Source organism: Oncorhynchus mykiss, chromosome 18, assembly GCF_013265735.2.
Source record: "Oncorhynchus mykiss isolate Arlee chromosome 18, USDA_OmykA_1.1, whole genome shotgun sequence".
Classification (NCBI taxonomy): Eukaryota; Metazoa; Chordata; class Actinopteri; order Salmoniformes; family Salmonidae; genus Oncorhynchus; species Oncorhynchus mykiss.
The window spans coordinates 28,473,015-28,481,891 of NC_048582.1; the positions used below are offsets into that span (position 1 = coordinate 28,473,015).

At 43.1% G+C, this 8,877-nt stretch overlaps 1 pseudogene; it reads left to right on the plus strand.

The window, feature by feature from the left end:
- The first annotated feature begins 1,334 nt into the window (after positions 1-1,334).
- On the plus strand, positions 1,335-6,654 carry LOC110496786 (annotated as a pseudogene).
- The last annotated feature ends 2,223 nt before the right edge of the window (positions 6,655-8,877 follow it).

An 8,877-nucleotide genomic window follows, 5' to 3' on the forward strand; every position in this document is an offset into this window, starting at 1 on the left:
CATAGCAGGGAGAAATAAAAAAAAGTTCCAGGGATTCTAAAACATTGGAAAGGTAAAATAATCTGGAAATTGGATGGTATTTATCTAATTCAGATGATCTCTTCCTTTAGGGATAACAACAGAAACAATTGAGCCCTGGTCAAAAGTAGTGCACTAAATAGGGAATTGGGTGCCATTTGGGATGACCCATTGAATCTCCCACTGGGATGACCAGCAGACTAGCACTCTCTCTCTCTGTTATCCTTCTCTCTGCACCCAGAGTAAAACATCATCCCTCTGCCCCTCCTGTATCTCCATTGTTTGTGCAGTCTCTCCCTTTTTCTCTTTCTTTCTCTCGTTCCTCTTTTTCTCTTTCTCTCCTCTGTCTGTCTGTCTGTCTGTCTGTCTGTCTCTCTCTCGCTCTCTCTCTCTTCGTCTCTCCCTTCTTTCTCTTTTATCACCCCCCTCTCTTCTATAGTTTTCTTCCTCTATCTTTTAACCTCTACCTATTCTCATTCTCCACCAGATTCTAACCAAAATTAAAAACGGCCCCCAATGGAACATAATACAAGACACACAGTGTACACTGTACACGTACAGTGTATCAGTGTACAGTGACCATAAAGCAAGCAGCTATGTGAATCATGCTAATGATTGTAAAATAACATAATCACAGATGCCAAGACTGCAAAGGAAGTCACTGGGAGAGGATGGTGTGATAAAATCCTCACAAAATCCAACCACGTCCCAACCAGCCTCCACATTTTACAATCACCGTTGCGGAATGATGATGAACAAGCAATAAACCTGCTAATCTTGAACACTTCTCACTCCCCAAAGCAGAAGGCTATAACTCCTTCTGTCTCTCCTACACATCCTAGATGAGCATCATAACCGTTACCCATATGTTCCACTGTGGAGCAGTGGCAAAATCACCTCATTTCTGACTCTGCGAGGTTGTATTATACGTGTGTATTTGTGTTGGTCTATATCAATGTGTTGGTGTTATAGAACATCTGTGCTGGCTTCCATCCCATTTACATCGTCCACACACAGACAACACTTTTTTGATGAGGCTCATAACAGGACAGTGGCAATGCAACTGCTACTCTGTGTCCATGTGAAAACTGAGTAGGTATAACATGGAATTAAGTATAGAACCCATATACTGTAGGTGCATTTTAGAATCTCAATCAAAAACACAACTTATTCTTGTATTTTATTATTTATTATTGTCGAGAAGGAACCTGCAAGTAAGCATTTTGCTGGACGGTGTATGCCATACAACTAATAAAAAAACTTTAACTTGAAACTTCATATCGGTGACTATCCCTTGGAGTGCAAAGTTAGACAAGATGGGTCAAGTAAGGAGCACAGTGCCCTCCTATGGTCAACAGCTTTCCCCAATCCCTGCTCTCTCATTTAATAAACACATGAGCAGCTGGTTTGCTGGTGCAGCAGAGTGTGGGTGTTTGAGTGTCAAGTGTGTGTGTGACTTTGTGTGTGTGTGTGTGTGTGTGTGTGTGAGGGGGGTTGTTGTCATGGCTACCTGCTTCCTGCGCTCCCCTTCAGCTCCAGATGGGCCAGGTTTATTGGAAACAGAGTCGTAGAGGTTGCCAGGCCCTATCTGGAGGCCCTCAGGGGCCAAATTAGGGCTCCCCAAGGGCCACATTAGAGCCTGTTAACTAAGTTAGATGGAGAAATGGACCAAGGGAGCTGACTGACAGACCGGGGCTCAGACTCAGACTGCATCCTAAATGGCACCCTATTCCCTATTTAGTGCACTGCCAGACTGGATCAGGGTGCCATTTGGGGCAAACTCAGACTCATCTCAGGGCTATAGTCTCTATTCTCTCCTCTGCCTTTTGTTTGCCTGCTGATCGGGAGATAACAGCCAGTTCCTGACAATGGCTTTTCAGGTAGGATGTATTTTGGGAAAAATGGTTGAGGAAAGATGGTTAATGTATTCCAGTATTTCAACGCAAAGGTAGGTATGGTATTGTATTATGAGTTATGGGAGATTAGTTTGCTAATTCTTCCAAGAACAGTCCTTGCAAATGAATATGTGATGTTTCTTTTCATAATTTCCACAGACGAGTTGGTGTGTGTTTGTGTGTGGATGTCTGTGTGTGCCTGTTTGTGTGGCTGTGTGTGTGTGTGTGTGTGTGTGTGTGTGTGTGTGTGTTTAAACTTGAATCATCTTCACACAACAAGACTGGGTTAGCCTGTTGAACTGAAGCCTAGAGAACATTTCTGCTATATTTTTGACACATTCATGATACCCATCCAAGCATTTCCTATTTCTTTACATGCAAGTCAACAAGGGTAGAGGTCAGGCAGTGAGGAGGTTTTCATATTGTAATTCAACCATAAATACTGGGGCCATGTACTTCCTGCCCCTCTGTCTCCCCGCCCCTTAGGTATGATTGACAGGCCTGTTGACAACCCATATAGGCTCCAGATGAGGCCTGCTCACTGTCCCTCACACTCCCCTCCATCTGACGCACCACAGGGAACGATCATAAATCACCTACACACGAACATGCGCACACACACAAATACACACACACACACACACACACACACACAGTCCACATTCTTCAAGCCACTGGAGCCTCTTGATCATCTGACATGGACGTTTAAGATCCCCGTATAAAGGCCAGGTTTCAAACCCCCAAGGTGTGGTGACTTTTGCTCATAGGGCTCATAAAACTCTATTTTAAAATGAAAAATCTATATCCATTCTATGACCAATAAGCACACTATATACTCAATTCACGTCACAAATAGTATGGATAGTGTGGTTGGTATGAGTATTCGAACACAGCTTATAAGCTCATACTGAGGGTACATCTCAAAAGTGTAGAGTCATTTCATGTCCTACCCTCTATGAGTGACAGGAGACAAGGAAAGAAAACCATGAAAGAGTACTGAGACACATCCATAGTCTTGCGCAACTCTCTGGGCTGCAATTTCACGAACGACAAGTGGAAGGAGACAGGCGCAAGCTCACAGATTCTGCTTTAAAATGAAATGCCATTGAATCCACAACGGACACTATGTCAAAAATCAGAATGGGGTTGAGAGTAGATTTGATTGGGTTTGTTGTGCTTGTCCCATTCAGGTAATTCAGTGATGCTCAGAGTTAGCTTTTTCCAATGCCATCACGTAATCAAGAAACATCTAACTTTATCAGCTATGGTCCACAGCAGCAAGCAGAAGAGCTTGTGAGCACAGGCTCAAGGTTACCCACACAAAACCTATTCAGGCCTTTTCAGACACCTATGCCATTTGAACAAAGGATACCTGTTCAAATCCCTGTGCAAACTGAGCATGGGAAACCTGCACCATCTCCTATACCGTTTGAATATAGAAACCTGTTCAAAAACCAACCCAGGTGCCTGTAAAATACGAACCTCAACAGCCTGCCAGAAATCAACAGGCGTTTCAACCGGGGAAACCTCCTGTGCAGGGCAGAGTGAAGTTTGAGCTGAAGAATCCAGTGTCTGTGACCAGTGTAGCGGTCCAGTACAGGCAGGACGTGGTTCGGGTGGAGGTCAAGCAGGATTTCCTAGGGAACGGTCAGTTGATCCAACCATCTGATCTGACCCTGGGAGGCTGTGCATCCAGAGTAAAAAACAACAACTTTCCCCCCAATTTCGTGGTATCCAATTGGTAGTTACAGTCTTATCTCATTGCTGCAACTCCCGTAAGGACTCGGGAGAGGCAAAGGTCGAGAGCTGTGCGTCCTCTGAAACACAACCCAACCAAGCCGCACTGCTTCTTGACACAATGCCCACTTAACCCGGAAGTCAGCCACACCAATGTGTCGGAGGAAACACCGTACACCTGGCGACCGTGTCAGCATGCACTGCGCCCGGCCTGCCACAGGGAGTCGCTAGTGCACGATGGGACAAGGACATCCCTGAACCCTAAGTGCCTTAGACCACTGTGCCACTCTGGAAGCACAGTGCATCCACAGAGTTTGACCATGCTGACCAGAGGCTGCTGTTTGAGACTGAGCTGCTAGGATATAGGAGCATGCTAATGGTAATGCTAATGGTATGCTAATGGTATGTTTGGGCCTGTGTGTATGGGGAAATTGTACAACGAATAGTTATCTTCCATAATTGTTGCAAGCTACAAAAGAACACATTAATTTATTTAGTTTGGAATGAGAAATGGAACAGAACATCTGTAGATTCCAGAGTCACTGTCTTTGTACAAGGAAGAGTGGATTGTATTGATGCTTAGTGGTGTTGTAGTGCTGGAAAGTGACTTTGTTTTCTTTTAGATGACAGAGGATGTACTCATCTATATCTGTACCCTTATCTACACACCATCACCAGTTTAAGGCACTCCCATTGTAAGAACAAATTATGCTGAGGTTGGAGTTGAATGCCATTATCAAAGGTAAATACTTTTATTTTATTCTCACTTTTCAAATGTTTTCCATATCATGCTCTAATGAACACAACCCTGGCTTTGGCTGTAAAACATTTGTATCCATCAGGAAGCACAATGTGATCAGTAATGCTCTGAAGCCTACCTGGGTTCCCTTTGCCTCCACCAAGGTTGCAGAGCAGCAGCTGGTCTTTTCTCTCAGGCTCATGACAGGTGGGTATAGAACATAGGTGAGACCACACCTTTAAAGTTGACCTCTGCCATTTTGGACTATAGAGTACCATTGTATCAGTCATAATACCCATAAAACATAGGGGTCATAAAGGGAAATGGTTCCAATCATCTTCCCCATAGGGCATTTTTATGTAGGCTTACTCTGCCATGACATTTTGGTAACGTGTAAATCTCTCTAGGACAGTCACTTTAATGAATATATTCTCCTGTATTTACCCCCCCCCCCCCCCCCCCCCCCAATTAAATGCTAATTAACTGCTTATGTGGCTTTCATAAAGCACTACAAATGCCATGATGATCTGGACGAGACTGCCAAATCAAGGCAAAGGTAAGCATCTCTGGATTAACTATCTAATGATAGCTAAATGTAGTAATGAATAAATTGGCTAAATCTCTTTATATTGACACTTCTTTGTACTGTCTTGTGCAAGTTTGAAATTGACACAATACCTGTTAGCAAAGGTGTCAGCTAGAGATGACATGCAGGACCCTGCAGGGATTTGTAGTTTTGCATGATGTCTACATTGATGCTAATTAGCATTTTAGAATCTGAGTGTAAATAGAGCAGAATATATTTACAAAATTAACCTTGTTTTTAAGTGTTTCTAAAATCCCCTATGGGAAAAATGAATGGTGGAAAACAACTAGAACCATTTCCCTGTTTGACTGCTAGGTTTTATGGGTATTATGACACCTCCATTGTGAGGCTCTATTGCTGCTTTAGCTTTTCTTCTCTTTCAGATGACTGGCAATTTGTGAGGCCCTCCAGTGTCTACTTTCTGGGGCATGTCATGAGCATTGAAGCCTCCATTATCCAAGCCCACCACACAACTCTCCATGTCTACGTGGACAGCTGTGTGGATACGCTGGCCCCTGAACCTAGATATTCCTTTATTGAGAACCATGGGTGCGTGAGCGGTGCGTGTGTGTTCCCCTTCCAGCTTACCGTACTTCTGTATATTGTGAATGTAAATTCAACTTTGTTTTTATTTCACCCCATCAGGTGTCTTACTGATGCTAGACATACAGGCTCCAAGTCCCACTTCCTGCAGCAAACCCAGGATGACAAACTCTAGTTTCAGCTTGAGGACTTCAGGTTCCACCAAGATGAGAGGAGCTCTGTGAGTAACGATACATTCACCTGAAGGCCATTTTATTTTTAGTCTGTATGTACTGTACTCACTTGTCTTGTTCATTAGGCAATAAATGGAAGAAAACAAACAGGTGGAATACCTGGACTTGTCCAATAAGAAACAATGACTTTGATTTTCTGCTGTTTACTCTAATGAACACATCCCTGTACAAGTAATATCTCTCCTACCATCCTAAAGATGTACATCACATGTCATCTGAGAGTGTAATGGGTCCTAGGTGTAGCTGGTGTAGCCAGTCAGGCGCAGGACAGCAGATATGAGTAATTAAACACACTTTGCTCAAAATGTAAAATACACAAAGTAACAAATACACGTACACCATGACAGACCAAAATTACAAATAAACAATCACTCACAAAAACCATGTGGGGAAAAGAGGGTTAAATAATGAACAAGTGATTGTGGGATTGAAAAAAGGTGTGTAAAACAAAGACAAAACAAATGGAAAATGAAAAGTGGATCGGCGATAGCTAGAAAGCCGATGACGTTGATCACCGAACAAGGAGAGGGACCGACTTCGGCGGAAGTCGTGACAGAGAGAAATGTCGGCCTCTGCTTCCATTGACTCAGAACACATGGCTTGCTAGTTTACAACAGAGGCAAACCGGTTTGTCTCTGGGGATTGAGTTTATACTGCACACAACTATAATTCTGCAAACCTGGATGTTTATATATTGGATTTGTATAGAACTAGGACCCAAAGCTATACATGGTTTTATTTTTTTTGCATTTTCTGAAGACCCCAGGTCTTGTTTTCTTTCCTCTAAGGTGGGCTTCAGCAGGTGGGGATGACCTGGTGTGTGGCTGCTGTGACTCCACCTGTGGCCTGAGAAAGGGGAGGAGTCTGCTGACTGACATTGTATTCTACCAGAGTAATCTTTGAAGTTTATGATTTGACCATCAGTGCTAGTGGTGCTTTTCTATCAAGTGGAGTCTAGCTTGCATCTCTTCCCCATCCGATTGTGTACACTGACTGATTACTGTTTCACAACAGATACAGTGCCTTGCGAAAGTATTCGGCCCCCTTGACCATTTTCCACATTTCAGGCTTCAAACATAAAGATATAAAACTGTATTTTTTTGTGAAAAATCAACAACAAGTGGGACACAATCATGAAGTGGAACGACATTTATTGGATATTTCAAACTTTTTTAACAAATCAAAAACTTAAAAATTGGGCGTGCAAAATTATTCAGCCCCCTTAAGTTAATACTTTGTAGCGCCACCTTTTGCTGCGATTACAGCTGTAAGTCGCTTGGGGTATGTCTCTATCAGTTTTGCACATCGAGAGACTGAAATTTTTTCCCATTCCTCCTTGCAAAACAGCTCGAGCTCAGTGATGTTGGATGGAGAGCATTTGTGAACAGCAGTTTTCAGTTCTTTCCACAGATTCTCGATTGGATTCAGGTCTGGACTTTGACTTGGCCATTCTAACACCTGGATATGTTTATTTTTGAACCATTCCATTGTAGATTTTGCTTTTTGTTTTGGATCATTGTCTTGTTGGAAGACAAATCTCCGTCCCAGTCTCAGGTCTTTTGCAGACTCCATCAGGTTTTCTTCCAGAATGGTCCTGTATTTGGCTCCTTCCATCTTCCCATCAATTTTCACCATCTTCCCTGTCCCTGCTGAAGAAAAGCAGGCCCAAACCATGATGCTGCCACCACCATGTTTGACAGTGGGGATGGTGTGTTCAGCTGTGTTGCTTTTACGCCAAACATAACGTTTTGCATTGTTGCCAAAAAGTTCAATTTTGGTTTCATCTGACCAGAGCACCTTCTTCCACATGTTTGGTGTGTCTCCCAGGTGGCTTGTGGCAAACTTTAAACTACACTTTTTATGGATATCTTTAAGAAATGGCTTTCTTCTTGCCACTCTTCCATAAAGGCCAGATTTGTGCAATATACGACTGAGTGTTGTCCTATGGACAGAGTCTCCCACCTCAGCTGTAGATCTCTGCAGTTCATCCAGAGTGATCATGGGCCTCTTGGCTGCATCTCTGATCAGTCTTCTCCTTGTATGAGCTGAAAGTTTAGAGGGACGGCCAGGTCTTGGTAGATTTGCAGTGGTCTGATACTCCTTCCATTTCAATATTATCGCTTGCACAGTGCTCCTTGGGATGTTTAAAGCTTGGGAAATATTTTTGTATCCAAATCCGGCTTTAAACTTCTTCACAACAGTATCTCGGACCTGCCTGGTGTGTTCCTTGTTCTTCATGATGCTCTCTGCGCTTTTAACGGACCTCTGAGACTATCACAGTGCAGGTGCATTTATACGGAAACTTGATTACACACGGGTGGATTGTATTTATCATCATTAGTCATTTAGGTCAATATTGGATCATTCAGAGATCCTCACTGAACTTCTGGAGAGAGTTTACTGCACTGAAAGTAAAGGGGCTGAATAATTTTGCACACCCAATTTTTCAGTTTTTGATTTGTTAAAAAAGTTTGAAATATCCAATAAATGTCGTTCCACTTCATGATTGTGTCCCACTTGTTGTTGATTCTTCACAAAAAAATACAGTTTTATATCTTTATGTTTGAAGCTTGAAATGTGGCAAAAGGTCGCAAAGTTCAAGGGGGCCGAATACTTTCGCAAGGCACTGTAGATGGGAATGCGGATGCTGCCCTCAGTCCCATCTTAGTTCAGGACCCTGAATGGGTACAGATGAATGAGTTCCCCGAGGAGCAGGCGTCTGAACTAGAGGTCAACTACCAGAGCACAACAGGTGAATGACTTTTGTGTTGGCTGTAGTTGTTCACTAGGGCACACCTTAAGGAAACATCTAGCAATGGTGAGTAAAAATCTGTGTTCTTAAGGGACATGTTAAGATACCTCCCAATTTCAAAATGTTTTCCACTAACTGAAGCTTTGAGAAACTGCATTTGGAAAGACATCCTGTATTACTCAGTTTATAATGATGTTGTATTGTATTCTGAGTGAAATAATTTAACTTCCTTCCTCTGGCGTGTCTCTCATTGGGATACTGCTGGCTGCTGTGGGAGGGGTCTCGCTCACTGCACTGGCGACATTGCTGTATTTGAGGCTACGCAAGACCCACAGGCAGCAACCAGATTACGCTACTGAGTTTGGGTTATCCAA